Source organism: Rana temporaria, chromosome 7 (assembly GCF_905171775.1).
Source record: "Rana temporaria chromosome 7, aRanTem1.1, whole genome shotgun sequence".
NCBI classification, from domain to species: Eukaryota; Metazoa; Chordata; class Amphibia; order Anura; family Ranidae; genus Rana; species Rana temporaria.
The window spans coordinates 100,794,526-100,811,809 of record NC_053495.1 but is presented as its reverse complement, the minus strand read 5'-3'; the positions used below and the strand labels follow the sequence as shown (position 1 = coordinate 100,811,809).

Genomic DNA, 17,284 nt, shown 5'->3' with positions numbered 1-17,284 from the left:
AGGGAAACCCCGCCGTCAATTTAAAAAAAAATGACATGCGGTTCCCCCTAAATATCCAAATATCCATAACCAGACCCTTCAGGTCTGGTGTGGATTTTAAGGGGAACTCCACCCCAAATTAAAAAAAAAATGGCGTGGAGTTCCCCCGTAAAATCCACACCGTTATCCGAGCACGTTGACCTGGCCGGCTGCAGAAAAGAGGGGGGGACAGAGTGCGGCCCCCCCTCTCCTGAACCGCACCAGGCCACATGCCCTCAACATGGGGAGGATGTCCCCATGTTGATGGGGACAAGGGTCTCATCCCCACAACCCTTGCCCGGTGGTTGTGGGGGTATGCGGGCGGGAGGCTTATCAGAATCTGGTAGACCCCTTTAACAAAGGGGACCCTCAGATCCTGACCCCCCCTCTGTGTGAAATGGTAATGGGGTACACTGTACCCCTACCATTTCACGAAGGAAGTGAAAATAGTAGTTGTCTGAAAAAAAACCCACACACACCGTTGAACAAAATACTTTATTAATTAAACCAAATAAAAATCCAGCGGTGAAAATAGACGATCCATGCTGCTCCCTGATCCATCGTTGTCTTGTATCCAGCGGCGAGTTAGTTCTCCATCGACGGGTGTATGGGTGTTCTCGCCCACGATTGGTCCAGCGATGAGCAGATCCGTCCATTCAGAGCACAGCTCCGCGAATGACGCTCCGGAGCTTGACGTTTCTTTTATAGGGGAGGCGGGCCACGCGTCACGTGACCCCGCCCCCCTCTGACGCACACTGTGCTACGTCACTGGGAAAGCCCTATTCCTTACTAAGGAAAAGAAAAGGGAAGAGAGAGCGCCCCTCCTCCTGAACCGTACCAGGCCACATGCCCTCAACATGGGGAGGATGTCACTATGTTGATGGGGACAAGGGCCTCATCCCCACAACCCTTTCCCAGTGGTTGTGGGGGTCTGTGGACGGGGGGCTTATCAGAATCTGGAAGCCCCCTTTAACAAAGGAGATGTAATCCATTCTCGAGCGAGGATATGGCGAGGATACGGAGGGAAAAAAAAACTTGATCCTGCTTCCATGGGAGGGTTTCCCGTTGTGTCAGAGGGGGTGGGGTCACCCGTACATGTCACTGGGTAACCCCAGCGTTTCCCCGTTGAGTCAGAGGGGGCAGAGTCACCCGTGCATGTGATGGGTGGCCCCGCTCTCAGCTATTAACAGCTGTCACGGCGAGAGCGCGTCATTCGGCAGGTGCCTGCCATGGAGAAAGGGATCGTGACGACGTTGTTGTTTTTTCTCAATATCCTCCGCAGAGAGGATTTACATGGAATGTTGAGGGCATGTGGCCTGGTACGGTTCGGGGGGCGCTCTCTTATCCCCCCTCTTTTCCTGCAGCCTGCCAGGTTGGGTGCTCGGATAAGGGTCTGATATGGATTTTTGGGGGTAACCCCACACCAATTTTCTTTTTATTTTGGCACAGGGTATCCATACCAGACCCCACGCAATTTTTTTTTATTTTTGTTCAGGGTTCCCCTTAATATTCATACCAGACCTAAAGACTTTTTATCTGTATTGCTGGGACCCGACAATTCATTATAGCCGTGAGTAGTTTTAGATTACTTTTTTTCCTTTAGAAATGTAATTTTGTGCAGGAACTGTTCTAAACACGGGAAACATGCACCACTTTACAGGCATACTATAGACACCCCCAGGTACGAAATTTAAATGAATATTTCACTTGTATTGTTTCACTTTAAGCATTATTAAAATAACTGCTTACGAAAAAACTTCAGTATTTAAAACTTTTGTTTGCATTGATACATGTCCCTGTTCGGCAAGTTCTGGTGCAAACCGAACTGGGGGGTGTTTTTGCCCATCCTTAGTGTGAACCAGGGCTAAACCTCATTTGTCATGTAGTTGCCCACTCTATTACTTTTTTCCGGTCTTTCTGTAAAATTCTACATCCTGATGTGAAGTTATTGCCCTGCAAATTTTTGTGTCATCTGCAAAAACTGAGATTGAGCTATTTATCCCATCCTCTATATCATTTATGAATAAATTGAATATAATGGGTCCCAAGACAGAACCTTGGAGTACCCACTTACCACTGCAGACCAGTCTGAGTACACGTTATGTGTCACAACCCTTTGGACACGCCCCTGTTGTTTTATACCCAAGAATAAACCTTATGGTCCATGTCTGCAGACCTCAGCTTGTAGATTAAGCGCTTATGGAGAACTGTATCAAATGCTTTTGTAAGATCCTGATACTAAATCCACAGGCTTTCCCCTGTCTAGATGGTAGCTCACTTCCTCTTAGAATGTTAGCAGATTGGTCTGGCAAGAATGAAGTCTTCTGTTGTTCTTATATTCCTATTTGTCACAGTCGAAAAACGATATCAAATTTTTTTGCATTCTGCAGCTGTCTTTATTTCTATGAACAGCTTTTCGGAAACTCTCCCCCCCCCCTCCGGTGTCACATTTGGCACCTTTCAGGGGGGAGGGGGGAGCAGATACCTGTTTAATACAGGTATTTGCTCCCACTTCTGGGCATAGATAGCTGCATTATCTGTGGCTATCTACGGCACGTCCGGCGCCTCCTCTGCCCCCACCGCTGTCTTCTAGGAGACACATAGGTCCCTGAAGACAGCAAGGACCATTCGGATCGGGCAGAGCGACTCGCGCATGCGCAGTAGTGAACCAGGAAGTGAAGCTGCAAGACTTCACTTCCTGATTCCCTTATAGAAGATGGCGGTGGCAGCACCCGAGAGCCGAGGGAGAGATCGGTTTCGGGTGCCGACATTGCGGGCGCCCTGGACAGGTAAGTGTCCTTATTTTAAAAGTCAGCAGCTGCAGTATTTGTAAAAAAAATATTTGGTGGACCTCCGCTTTAAAGGGGTTGTAAAGGTACATTTTTTTTCCCTAAACAACTTATTTTGCCTTAGTGAAGTCCTCCTTCACTTACCTCATTCTTTACATTCATTAGACTGAATGGGACTTCAGCTTAAAGGGGTTGTAAAGGTACAATTTTTTTTCTTAAACAGCTTCCTTTACCTTAGTGCAGTCCTCCTTCACTTAACTCATCCTTTGATTTTGCTTTTAAATGTCCTTATTTCTTCTGATAAATCCTCACTTCCTATTCTTCTGTCTGTAACTTCTGCTTCCCCCCTTCCTTGGACTACATGAGAGTCAGGATGCTCTCTATGTTGCAGATAGAGAAAGAAGCTGTGTGTTAGGGGGTGTCCTGACTCTTCCAGCGTGCGCTTGTACTCGCGCATCTTGCGTTCACACTCCAGTGAGGGGATTAAGGACGGTACATTGTCCTTGTGACGGGGATCCAGCAGCGTGGCCACCCAGTAATCAGCACCTGTTATAATGTGCGAAACATGCCGGTCGTTGCGGAGACACTGCAGCATGTAATTGCTCATGTGTGCCAGGCTGCCCAGAGGCAATGAAAAGCTGTCCTCTGTGGGAGGTGTATCATTTGTGTCCTCTGTATCCCCCCAGCCACGCACCAGTAATGGCCATGAGCTGGTCTGGATGCCATCCTGCTGTGAACATGGTTCCTCCTCCTCCTCCATGTCTTCCTCCTCCACATCCTCCACCGCGTCATCCTCCAGAACTGTGCCCTTGCTGGACAATTGTGTACCTGGCCTTTGTTGGTGCATGAACCCAACCTCGGAGCCACTTGTGAATGACTGCCCTGAAAGCCTTGGAAATGATCCCGATTCCTCCTCCTCCTCCTCCTGTGCCACATCCTCTTTCATCATCGCCCGTAGCGTTTTTTCAAGGAGGCATAGAACTGGGATAGTCACGCTGAGAGCGGCGTCATCGGCACTGGCCATGTTGGTGGAGTACTCAAAACAGCGCAACAAGGCACACCGGTTTCGCATGGAGGCCCAGTTATTGGTGGTAAAGTGGTTCTGTTCCGCAGAGCGACTCACGCATGCGTGCTGCAGCTGGAACTCCACTATCGCCTGCTGCTGCTCGCACAGTCTGGCCAGCATATGAGGCGGTGAGCGGGAAGTCCGAAGTTATGCTGCAGCGCTGCCAGGCGAGCAGCAGCAGGGTGAGAACGCCGAAAGTGCGCACAGATGGCCCGCACTTTCTGCAGCAGCTGTGGCATATCGGGGTACGTTTTCAGGAAACTCTGCACCACCAAATTCAGCACATGCGCCAGGCAAGGGATGTGCGTCAAACCGGCTAGGCCCAGAGCTGCTACGAGATTTCGCCCGTTATCGCACACCACCAGGCCCGGCTTGAGGCTCACTGACGCCAACCACTCATCGGTCTGTTGTTCCATGTCCCTCCACAACTCCTGCGCGGTGTGTGGTTTTTCCCCCAAATGAAAGTTTTGAAACTGCCTGCTGGCGTTTACCCATGGCTGTGCTGAAGTTGGTGGTGAATTTGTTACGCTGACTGAATGAGGAGGCGGTAGAGGATGAGGAAGCGGAGTAGAAGGAGTTAGGAACAGGAGGCAAACTGAAGCGCCCTGCAATCCTCGGTGGTGGAAGGACATGCGCCAAACTGCTGTCCGCCTCAGGCCCAGCCGCCACTACATTTACCCAGTGCGCTGTTAGGGAGATATAACGTCCCTGACCGTGCTTACTGGTCCACGTATCCATAGTTAGGTGGACCTTGGCACAGATGGCGTTGCGCAGTGCACACCTGATTTTGTCCCCCACTTGGTTGTGCAGGGAAGGGATGGCTCGCCTGGAAAAGTAGTGGCGGCTGGGCACGACATACTGTGGGACAGCCAATGCCATCAGGCTTTTTTTTTTTTTTTTTTTTTTTGCCACTTCAGACTTCACCACAGCGAGAGACTTGCTCATGATTTTATTCATAATTCCGTCTCTACATCTGGTTTAGCATCATTTGTGGTGCATTTCTTATGCCAATTTTTATACTTGTTAATTTTATTTTATTTATTTGTTTGTTTTTGTATTATCATCTTTTTTTTTTTTTTTTTTTTTTTTTTTTTTTCACCGTTTAAAACTCACTCTTTTATAGTAAGTACGGAATTTTTAAAAGGTTTTATCTGCGTGACAAAGAAATACCCAGCACCCCATCTCCCCCCTCCCCAACTAAATCCCCCCCTCCCCCCCTACCCACCCCCTCCCTTGACCATCCCACGACTCCACTATAAGAACTCCTTCCCTCAATTGAAAAATGCGTTCCTATTCCTCTCTCAGGTTTTCTGCGAACCTCCAGGACTTTTTAAATTCCAACCAGGGTACCCATATATCCTTTTCCCCTTCCTTGTGTTTATAGCTCCCGTATTTTAATTTCTCTCTCCTATAAGTGTCCTCTACGGAGTCGATCCACTCCCACATTTGCGGACTTTTCGCGTCTCTCCATTTAATGGGGATCAATCGTTTCGCTGCGTTCAATAAATGAGGGGTCAGTGAACCCTTGTACTCCTTCTCTGGAATCTCCCCCCCATGAAAGAGAACTACCCATGGGTTATCTTCCACTTCTTTTTTTGTTATTATCTTTATCAGGGCCAAGATTTTTTTCCAATAAGCTTTAATTTTCAGGCAGTCCCACCATAGGTGTGCCATTGTTCCTCTTGACTCACATCCTCTCCAACATTTCTCTGACTCTCCCCCTCTGAATTTTGCCATTTTATCTGGGGTGGCGTACCACCTCGTCAAACATTTGAAGTTCATCTCGGCAGTTCTTACATCTACTGCCGAGGTGTGAGTCATTTTCAGGATTCTTCCTATGGTCGTTTTCCCCCTTGGGACCCCTAAGTCCGTTTCCCAATTTTGGATGTATTTTAGCGTGTCCAACTCTTCCGTTTTCTGCAAGTAATTATAGATTTTAGATATATTTCCTTTTGAGCTTTCGATACTACACAATTGTTCCAATAAGGTGTAATCCTCTTGTGACCTCAAAGGGTGTGGTAGGCGCTTGACGAATGACACTAACTGCAAGTATCTCCACTCGTCGAGCGCCCTTATTCCAATCCTATATTTAATATCGTGAAGTGTCCTAATTTTGCCATCTAGTGTTATATCTTTTAACTGTGTTCTATTTGTGATCCAATTTCCCCCTACTTTTTTTGTCCCTGGAATAAAGTATTCATTTTCTTTTAAATCAATAAAGGGTGAATTGAATTCTGTTTTTAATTGTTTGTGAAGTCTATCCCAGATCCTCCATGCATTATGAGTTATTGTGTGTGTTAAGGTGTGTAAGGATCTGTGTTGTGGTGGATTCCAAATTAATCTCCCTAACTGTGCCCTCGCTAATGTGCATTCGATATTTATCCATCTTTTGTCCTGGGATTCTTTAGCCCATTCTATAACCCTTGTGAGAACCGAAGCATTATAATACAATCTGATGTCGGGTACAGCTAAGCCTCCCTTTTTCTTGGCCCGTTTTAGAATTTGAGCAGACACCCTGTGTTTTTTATTATTCCAGATGTAGTTCATTATGAGGGAGTTAATTATTTTAATAAATGACGGTGGAAGGTATATTGGGACCATTTGGAACTTGTATAGGATTTTTGGGATGAGAACCATTTTCACTACATTTATCCTCCCGAACCACGAAATAGGTCTATTGAATATGTTTTTAATTTCCCTTTTTATTTCGTTGAGCAGGGGGATAAAATTTATTCTATATATTTTCTTGATGGTATTTGCCAGTTTTATTCCCAAGTATTTTATTTCTTTTTGCCATTTAAAATTATATTTCTTCCGCAGATATTGTTCTTCTTCTTTAAGAATATTGATATTTAGGATCTCCGTCTTTTCTGTATTCATTTTGAAGTTTGACACCTCACCATATTGTTTTAAAGTAGCTATTAACTTCGGGAGAGTAACTCTTGGGCTACTTATATAAAACAAAATGTCGTCTGCGAAGGCGGATAATTTGTGCTCATCTTCTCCAACCTCTATTCCATATATTTCTGGATTTTGTCGGACCATTGCCAGCAGGGGTTCCAATGATAAGACAAAAAGAAGAGGGGACAGGGGACAGCCCTGCCTGGTTCCATTTCTCATCTCGAAGGGTGCGGATAAAGATCCATTGATCTTGATCCTAGCGCATGGGTGGAAATAGAGCGTTTTGATCCATTTGATCATCCTTGGGCCAATTCCTATACATTCTAGTGTTTGTATCAGGAACCCCCAGTCTACCCTGTCAAACGCTTTTTCAGCGTCTACTGACAGGAATAGACCAGGGGTTCCTCTTTCTTTGATCTGCTCCATGAGAAGAAGTGCCCTGACCCCATTGTCCTTTCCCTCCCTCCCAGGTATGAAACCAACCTGGTCTGGGTGGACAATGGCAGTCATCACCCCCTTCATTCGTTCGGCCAAAATTTTTGCATACAGTTTGGTATCTGCATTCAGGAGTGAGATAGGTCGGAACCCTGAACAGTTCGTATTGTCCTTTCCCTCTTTTTTAATGACAGTGATCGTAGCTGTTAATGCCTCTCTACTCATCTCATAGTCTCGCCCCAACCCATTGAAATATTGACATAGTCTAGGGACTAAAATAGTACTAAACCTTTGTATGTAGGCCGACGTAAAGCCGTCTGGTCCCGGGCTTTTCCCATTGGGAGTATTTTTTAAGACCTCACTTATCTCCTGTTCAGAAATACGTTCCTCCATTCTTTCCATCTCAAATTCTTCTATCCTCGGTAGATTAGTTTGCCGTAATACTTCCCTGATCTTATCCTGTTTTTCGGCAGGGTCCCTGATCTTCTGTTGGACATTGTATAATTTTTCGTAATAGCTTCTGAAGGATTCTGCTATTTTATTTGTCGCGTATACTAAGTCCCCATCCCCATTCCTGATTTTTTCGATAAAATTCCTGGTTTTCTTTTTTCTTACCATTCTGGCCAAGTTTTTACTAGGTTTATTTCCCCAGACATATCTTTCACTCTCTATCCTGTCTATGAAATTCTTGGTTTCTTGCCCGGCCAGGGCTTTATATTCATCCCTTGTTAAAGTTAACTTGCGGAGAGTTTCCCTCTTTTGGCCCTGTAATTTATGTTCCTGTTCCAGCCTATATATCTCCTCTTTTAGTGTTTTTAATTTACTCCTTCTTATTTTATTTTTCTTTGCCCCTTCTGCAATAAATATCCCTCTTATATACGCTTTGTGGGCATCCCACAGAGTTGCTCCTGTGATTCCCTCCTTGTCATTCTCCCGAAAATACCATTCCAATTCTTTCTGTACTCTCTCGACCACAACCTCGTCTCTCAACAGACTTTCATCCAATCTCCATTCAGGTAGAATGCGTTTTTGTATGGATGTGCTTATTTTCATGGTTATAGGGGCGTGGTCTGATAGCGTTATGATTTCACAACTTGCTTCGACCACCCTCTCCAAAAGTCTATGATCTACGAGGACGTAGTCGATCCTCGAGTACGTCCCATGCACAGGGGAAAAAAACGTATAGTCTCGTGTCTTGGGGTTAAGGATTCGCCAGACATCCACCATTTGGTTTTGTATCATTTGTTTTTTCAGTAGCTTAAGGTGCTCACCGTTATTCCCCTGAGCATGGGACGTACTATCGAGGCTCGGGCACATACAGAAGTTAAAGTCCCCCATCAGCACCACATGTCCCTCTTCAAAATTTTTTAATTTTCTGAGGATTTTACTCATATATTTAGCCGAATTCACGTTGGGTGCATACACATTTGCCAGAGTGTAGTCCTCCTCTCCTAGTTTTATTTTCAAAAACAAGAATCTCCCCTCCGGATCATTCAATCTGTCCACCAGTGTGTATCTAACTCCTCTTGCAAATCCTATAGCAACCCCCCGAGATCTCGATGAGACTGTATCTCCATAATACCATACGGGATATTCAGATGAAAACAGCTTTATATTGGACTCTAAGGTAATGTGGGTCTCTTGTAGGTAGGCAATGTCTACTTTATACTGCGTAAGTTCGGCAAGAATTTTATGTCTCTTAATATGGGAGTTTAATCCTTTTACATTATATGATAAGAACTTAATATCTGTCATTTATCTCTCTTTTTTTTTTTTTTTCTTTGAGTTTGAAAAGAATTCTTGTGGAGTCGTTCAGATGGTCCCCCTCCCATTACCCTCCCTTCCCCCACCTCCCTTGTCCCCCCCCTCCCAATTCCCCATCCCCCCCTCCCCTCCCTGGCCCACTATTGGCCTGGGAGCCGCTGGTAGAAGACTCGTCATCTTCGTCCTCGGCTCCTCTTTCGTGGTGGTGCTCGATGCACTCCATTGACTCCTCCTCCCTCTCCCTCCCCCCCCGATCAGCCCCCTGATATTCTAGGCTAACCCATGCCCCACTAGCCCACCCACTCCGGTAAATCTGGGACTGTCAAGTCCATTTTTAAGCAGAAGTCTTTGAGTTCCTCCGGGAACCTAAGTCGTGCAGTTTTACCCCCCTTTATGCCTATAAGGCACGCCGGAAAACCCCAATGATATTTTATGTTTTGTGCCCGCATCAGCTCTAAGAGGGGTTTCAGGTGTCTTCTCCTTTCTAGCGTTTCTTTCGACAAATCAGAAAATATCTGTAGTTCAGTCTCTCTATATTTCAGGGGGGGTTTCCCCCTAAGCCGTCCCCAAATTTCTGCTCTATCGATATAGTTCCTGAAACGTACTACTACATCCCTAGGACCAGATCTTTCTGTTTGTTGGGGGTTCCCGACTCTGTGAACTCTATCGATCTTGAGGGGCTTGGCTTCTACTGATCTCTCCAGTAGGGGATTAAAAATTGTATTCATGATATCTCTGAGATCTTCATCCCTATCTTCTACCACCGATCTGATTCTGAGGTTCTGTCGCCTGTTGCGGTTCTCCTGGTCCTCGATCCTATATGCAGTCAATCGCTGATTTTCGGTCAGGGCCTTTACTTGCTTTTTCAGGGAGTTAATTTCCTGGTCCTGTTCTTCTATTCTCCTTTCCGTCTCGACCACTCTTTCGCGCAGTCCTCCGAGATCTATTCTTACCTTGTTAATTTCTGTCTTTATAATATTTTCCATGACGTTTTCCATCCTCTGCAACATTGCGCTCATCTCTGCCTTTGTAGGGGGATGTGTATCTTGGGCTAGCTCCTCTGCAATTGTTTGCTCTTGTTCGCTTTCTAGTGTCGTTTCACTTCTAGAGCTCTCCGCACTATCTACCCCTTTCTTTTTATCGCTCTTCTTCTTTTCAGTCTTCTTTGCGAGTCCTGGACTTTTAAGGGTCCCTTCTTGAGTCATATATTGCTGAATGGAGCTATTCCCCGAATTATTCTTAGTTGGTTTAGTAGTACCGCCTCTCGTAGCTTTATTCATTTTATTGGAGGGTCTTATTCTCTTCCCCAATTTGAAAGCAGCAACAAGAGAGAGGTCCGTAAATGGGGGCCTATGAAAGGGGGGACCCCAGTGCGGAGGTGTCACCGCTGCCAGTCTACCCCTTTTCCCATTCAGGTTTTATCTGTACCGATCACTCAATAACTATTATGGTCAATCCTGCCGTATCTTCCCGCTTATCCTCTTATACTGGGTGTGCCAGTGGTGTAGTTTAGGGGTATTTTCCTCCTTGCTCTGGAATGTCCACCAAATCAAGTGGTAGACTGCTATAGGCTAGCCACCTTGTCCATAACCATTATACCCCCGCCCAGAGTCTCTACACTGGGTTATGCTCCCCTACAGTCCTGTGGAATTTTATACTATGGCCACACAATGTATGAGGGTTTTGCACTCCTTAGTCAGTTCAAGGCTTCACACCCTTTTATCTCTCTTCCTCTTTGGTCACTGCGTTACATCGCGGTCCAGACTAACTTATACAGACTCCCAGGATCAATGCAAATAATTGCATTATGCCACAGCCCCTAATCCTTATCAGTACTCCCAAGATCAAAGGAAATGTTTGCATATTATCACAGTTCCCTAAGACAAGGCACATATTGCATTATGTTGCAGTCCAGGTTAAGTCTCAGTTCTCTCAAAGTTAAGACCGGTAGTATAAATATTTCGGGGGGGACATAAAGACAGGGGAGCTATTAATATTTTATTTCCCTGTCTCCTGTTCTAGGGCACTGTCTTAAACGCAGGAATTTTACCAGCCTTATACCCGCCTCTCTCAGTCACCTGTAGGATTTTCACAGATGATGTCCAAAAAGCTTAAGTATTTATGGCCCCCCTTTGTAGCATATGAGTTCCTCCTCCTCAGGCCTCTCAATCTCCGGTGCCTAGTTCACAGGTTCTGCCCGGGATCTCTGCCTAGCGTCCGTCCCTTGGGCTGCCTATCCAGGGGGACTAACTAATTAGAATCCTCTTGCGCATCTGTCAATTACAGTTCCCTTTTCAAAATATAACAGAAGGTGATAGTTATGCCATTAGTATGACTAGCTTCATTAATTTTCACGGCAGATCCTTCATTACAGCAGAACTACAAATAATATGTCCATTGCTTCATTACATTTCACAGCTGATCCTTCCTTACAGCAGAACTAAAAATACTATGTCCATTGACCATATGTTTCTGTCGATCTCCCCAGAAGCTCTTTCAAATTATACCTCACGAATGGGATTTAGCTGATTACGCAGTTCCTTCACACCAAACCAGACAAGTTATGAAAGGGGGGGGGGGTATCCCCGGGGGGGAGGGGGGGATCGGGAAGGCACCCGACCCAACTCGGCTCTACTGAGCGTCTCACCCAACCTCAGGACCCACGCATTGAGCCCGCCTTGCTGCTCCGACTTCTTCTGCTGCTCTCTTCCTCCTCGTATGCAGCAGCTGTGCCTGAGCCCGCGGGATCGCCGCTGTCACCACCTGTTCACCAGCGTCCCAGGTGCGTCCTGGGTCTCGGGTCCTGACTTGGCAAGGATCGTATTTTGCGGGGTTACGTCTCCGGGTCCGGTCTTCAGGATGTCAGCCTCTCACGCTGTCATCCTCCGGACGGCTGCTGGTATCTTCGGATCCCCGCCGCTCGCTGCCTCGCGCCATGGAGTGCTCCGGCACCTCCCACCCTCACCACGTCACGTCCTTCACGTCCGCATCACCTAGCCATCAGGCTTTTAAAACTCTGCGTCTCCACCAGACGGAATGACAGCATTTCAAAGGCCAGTAATTTTGAAATGCTGGCATTCAGGGCCAGGGATCGCGGGTGGGTAGAGGGGTACTTCCTCTTACGCTCCAGTGTTTGGGAGATGGAGAGCTGAATGCTTCAATGGGACATTGTGGAGATGTTTGGTGACCCAGGTGGTAGTGTTGCTTGCCGGTCCTCTAATTGAGGGGTGGCAGGTGGCACTGTCACTACAGAGGTGGATGAAGAGGCAGAGAGGCCCGAGACTGATGCAGAAGAGGAAGCAGGAGAAGCCAGAGACCTTTCTTGGTTTTTGAGGTGTCTACTCCACTGCAGCACGTGCTTTGCACTTAGATGCCTGGTCATGCAGGTTGTGCTCAGGTTGAGAACGTTTATGCCTCGCTTCAGGCTCTGATTGCACAACGTGCAAACCACGCGTGTCTTGTCATCAGCACATTGTGTGAAGAACTGCCACGCTAGGGGACTCCTTGGACCTGGCTTTGGTGTGCTTGGTCCCTTGCTGCGTTGGGCAGTAGCAGGCGTACTGTCTAGGGGACGGACGCTCTGCTTTGGCACCCTGCTCTCTCTTCTGCTGTGCTGGTGGCTCTGTGCGACCACCGCCTCTTCCTCCGAACTACACGGGTCACCTGCATGAGGTTGATTCCATGTTGGGTCGAGGACCTCATCATCCTCCACATCATCTTCCACCCAGTCTTCACCACTGCCCTCCTTGTCGGTCTGCACAATTGCAAAAGCACCAGTTGGCAACTGTGTTTCATCATCATCCAAGACGTGCTGTGATGGTCCCCCCATGTACTCATCTTGAAATTTAAGTGGTTTGGCATTGGTGCACTCAATCTCTTCCCCTTCTGGGGCTGGGCTAGGTGGATGGCCCTGGGTACACATGCTAACAGACTCATCAAAAAGAAGAAGAGACTGCTGCATGCTTTGGGGCTCAGACTGCTTGGCTGATTTGCAAGGGGGTGAGGTGAAAGACTGATGGTGGACATCGACTGCAGGCGCCAACTCTGAGCTTTCAGCACAAGACTGGTTGGAAAACAATGTGAAGGAACTGGAGGCACTGTCAGCAACCCAATCTACAACCGCCTGTTCTGCTCCTGGCCTCAACATTCGTAGAGCTGGATTAGGCCCAACCAAATACCACTGCAGGCTCTGTCGGCTACTCGCACCTGAGAAAGGTGTTTCACTTGTGCGTGTTGCTGGCACAGATCGACCACGTCCTCTCCCTGTAACAGGAGCTCCACCAGCAGCACCACGACAGCGGCCACGTCCCTTATTTGACATTTTCCTCATATTTCTCAAATTTAGGATCTTGCCCTCATTTTGAGAAATTTTAAATACAAAAATAGTGTAATATGGTGAAATAGGCAGAGATTCACCTATATATTTCTCTACCTATAGCAAGAAGCAGAAACCCAGCCCTAAACAATGTACTGCACAGACAGTATATCACAGGGGAAAGGTAGAGTGCTGGTGAAATAGGCAGAGATTCACCTATATATTTCTCTACCTATAGCAAGAAGCAGGAACCCAGTCCTAAACAATGTACTGCACAGACAGTATATCACAGGGGACATGTAGAGTGCTGGTGAAATAGGCAGAGATTCACCTATATATTTCTCTACCTATAGCAAGAAGCAGGAACCCAGCCCTAAACAATGTACTGCACAGACAGTATATCACAGGGGACAGGTAGAGTGCTGGTGAAATAGGCAGAGATTCACCTATGTATTTCTCTACCTATAGCAAGAAGCAGGAACCCAGCCCTAAACAATGTACTGCACAGACAGTATATCACAGGGGACAGGTAGAGTGCTGGTGAAATAGGCAGAGATCCACCTATACATTTCTCTACCTATAGCAAGAAGCAGGAACCCAGCCCTAAACAATGTACTGCACAGACAGTATATCACAGGGGACAGGTAGAGTGCTGGTAAAATTTGCAGAGATTCACCTATATATTTCTCTACCTATAGCAACAAGCAGGAACCTACCTCTAAACAATGTACTGCACAAACAGTATATCACAGGGGACAGGTGCAGTGCTGTTGAAATATACAGAGTCACCTATAGATTGCTGTCCCTATAGGAACATTTCTGGAACCTGTCCCTGAACTATGTACTGGACACACACAGTATATCACAGGTGCACAGGTGGTGACAGGTGCAGTGCTGTTGAAATATACAGAGTCACCTATAGATTGCTGTCCCTATAGGAACATTTCTGGAACCTGTCCCTGAACTATGTACTGGACACACACAGTGTATGACAGGTGCACAAGTGGTGGCAGGTGCAGTTGAAATATACAGAGTCACCTATAGATTGATGTCCCTATAGGAACATTTCTGGAACCTGTCCCTGAACTATGTACTGGACACACACAGTATATCACAGGTGCACAGGTGGTGGTAGGTGCAGTGCTGTTGAAATATACAGAGTCACCTATAGATTGCTGTCCCTATAGGAACATTTCTGGAACCTGTCCCTGAACTTTGTACTGGACACACACAGTATATCACAGGTGCACAGGTGGTGGTAGGTGCAGTGCTGTTGAAATATACAGAGTCACCTATAGATTGCTGTCCCTCTAGCTGAACAAAATTCCTAAACTATATGAAACACAGCAGATGTCACAGGAATAAAGAGTGCTTGTTTAGATTTCTGAAGCAGGATACACCTCTCTGACACTGTCCCTCAATCAACAACAGCAGCCTGTCCCTTCCATAGCTACAACACAGTGACGAGCCATAAACCATAAGATGATGCAGATCTCAAAGAAAAAATAAGTGTGCTTGTTTAGGTTTCTGAAGCAGGATACACCTCTCTGACACTGTCCCTCAATCAACAACAGCAGCCTGTCCCTTCCATAGCTACAACACAGTGACGAGCCATAAACCATAAGATGATGCAGATCTCAAAGAAAAAAAAAGTGTGCTTGTTTAGATTTCTGAAGCAGGATACACCTCTCTGACACTGTCCCTAAGCAGCAGCAGCAGCAGCCTCTCCCTATCATAACTAAAGCAGAGTGACGAGCCATAAACCATAGGATGATGCAGATCTCAAAGAAATAAAGTGTGCTTGTTTAGATTTCCGAAGCAGGATACACCTCTCTGACACTGTCCCTAAGCAGCAGCAGCCTCTCCCTATCATAACTAAAGCAGAGTGACGATCTGTGCTGTGTGCCTCGATATAATAATATAGAGGCTGGTCACATGCTGGGTCACATGCTGCACTGGCCAATCACAGCCATGCCATAAGTAGGCATGGCTGTGATCAGTTCCCAGTCACAGTAGTAAAACAAATGGCGATTGGCTGCCGTGCAGCGCGCCAAAACATACCCGAACTCCGAACCCGAACCCAAACCTTTTCCAATTATTCGGGTTCGGGAGCAAAAAAAAAACAAAGTCTGTACCGAACCCGAACTTTACAGTTCGGGTTCGCTCAACCCTATTTGTGACACTTTCCAAACTTTGGTACTGTTTAAGTTACATATCGCTTTCCAGGTTCAGAGCCACGGCCCAGCCTCCACTGCACCTAGTCTCAAAGAACTCACACAGAGAGTAAGGCCAGGTGGGCTGAAGCACCACAAACTACTTCACAGTTGGCATAGTTATGCAAGTCTCAATTTTTACCACCATCACCATCTGGCATTAAGATTGTTAAGGCAGAGTTAACTAAGTACTGATGTCTTCCACTTAGTGAAGTGTTGTGCATTATCTCTCTGTATACTTTATCCCACCTTTTCAGCCTAGAAGCAGCAATGTCCTGTTATAGCTTCTGTTTCTCTGATACCTTGTGGATCATCCAGTGTCTGGTCTCGTTCCATTGTCTGCCTGTATTGACTCGGCCACCTCTGTCTCTTTGTCTGATCTTCATCAGCACCAGCTGCTTGAGTTTGTGTGTACAATAGGCTTTTCCTCACTTTGGGCATAGTTGTTCGGCAATGCGCGGTGCAGCATGTCTTTACAAAGATACACAGAGGACAGTCACAATGCAACAGATAACCTTAGCCTTACTCCTCTATTGCTAATGGCAGCAACTTCCCAGGTTTCCCAGAAGGAACTAACAATTAATTCATACAATTGATGCTTACCTGCAATGGTTCTAAGGTCACTCTGATGCATTCTATCACTGAATCCACTACTACTAAGTAAGCCTGAGACCAGTCACCCTGTACAAGGAGAGAGAGCATCAGTGAACAGTCTTTATTATAGCTTCTGCACAGAGGTAACGTTTCACACTGAGTTATTACATAGTTCTTGAAGAAATACACAAAGGGCATTAGGATTAAAGAAAGAATATACATGTCTTTTGTATTTGAATGATATTTGCTTATCCCGGAGTTCAGCTTTAAGAGTACTCCCTTTTTATTATTCTTTAATTATATATCATCACTTTACAAATGAATCCACTATAACATAGCGACCAAGTATATATACTTGCAAAACAATATAATCTGGTAACAGCAGACTTCGAACAATGTGATGAATCAATAAGTGTTAATTATAAGCAAAGACTTATTAATAAAACACAATGGCCCGGAATCAGATACAATTGCGTATCTATCGGTGGGCGTAACGTATCTCAGATACGTTACGCCGTCGTAACTTAGGGCGCAAGTTCTGTATTCAGAAAGAACTTGCGCCCTAAGTTAAGGCGGCGTAGCGTATGTGGTCTGGCGTAAGCCCACGGAATTCAAATTCTCCATGCAGTGGGCATGTTGTATGGTAATGAAGGCTGACCCCACGTAAATGATGTTTTTGGCTAACGGCGCATGCGCCGTCCATGAACGTATCCCAGTGCGCATGTTTCAAATTAACCCGCAAAAAGCCAATGCTTTCAACGTGAACGTAAATTACGCCCAGCCCTATTCGCGAACGACTAACGCAAACAACGTAATTGACGGAAAATTTGACGCTGGCCCGACGTCCATAATTAACATAGGATACACCTCATATAGCAGGGGTAACTTTACGCCGGAAAAAGCCTAACGTAAACGACATAAAAAAATGCGCAGGGCGGACGTACGTTTCTGAATCGGCGAATCTACCTAATTTGCATATTCCTCGAGTAAATCTACGGAAGCGCCACCTTGCGGCCAGCGTAAATATGCAGCCTAAGATTTGACGGTGTAAGAGACTTACGCCGGTCGGATCTTAGGGAAATCTATGCGTAACTGATTCTACGAATCAGGCGCATAGATACGACCCCGCACACTCAGAGTTACGACGGCGTATCCGGAGATACGCTGTCTTAACTCCTATCTGAATCCG

The 17,284-nt window shown here is 46.2% G+C and overlaps 1 protein-coding gene across 25 annotated transcripts in view; it reads left to right on the top strand.

The window, feature by feature from the left end:
• Positions 1-17,284, top strand: part of PRG4 (proteoglycan 4) — a 153,864-nt gene that overhangs the window by 52,179 nt on the left and 84,401 nt on the right. The gene's annotated exons all lie outside the window — the stretch shown is intronic.